Genomic DNA, 460 nt, shown 5'->3' on the forward strand with positions numbered 1-460 from the left:
GAAAATAAAATGTTACACACCAAAAATTATTTTGAATTGTTTTTCAAACTCTTTTTCGATTTTTTGTTGGAATACAAATACTAATAAATCTTGAACCTATGAGTGCACTTTTTTTCACACCCCCTTTATTTTCCTCTAATTTTTTTTTCATTGTTTTTTAAGAGTAGAATCGATGATACTCGTGGTGGTTATAAACACACTCAAGAATAAAATTTAATGTTCTAACAGAGTTTGATCATTTTTTATAATGATATATTTACATTTTTGTATCAGAAGATAAATGCACCTTTTTTCCATCACCCCTAAAAAATTATTCCTCAATTAATCAAAAGTGCGTTTTATGGCCAAATTTAAATATTTTATATTGGCAAGTTCCAAGTGAAGACGTTTGAATTACCCATTCCCAACTCTTTTTCAAGTTCATGTTGAGTATTGTATGTACGATGCATCTTCAGTGTGT

This window comes from Entamoeba invadens (genome assembly GCF_000330505.1).
Source record: "Entamoeba invadens IP1 unplaced genomic scaffold scaff_1105074726221, whole genome shotgun sequence".
NCBI classification, from domain to species: Eukaryota; Evosea; order Mastigamoebida; family Endamoebidae; genus Entamoeba; species Entamoeba invadens.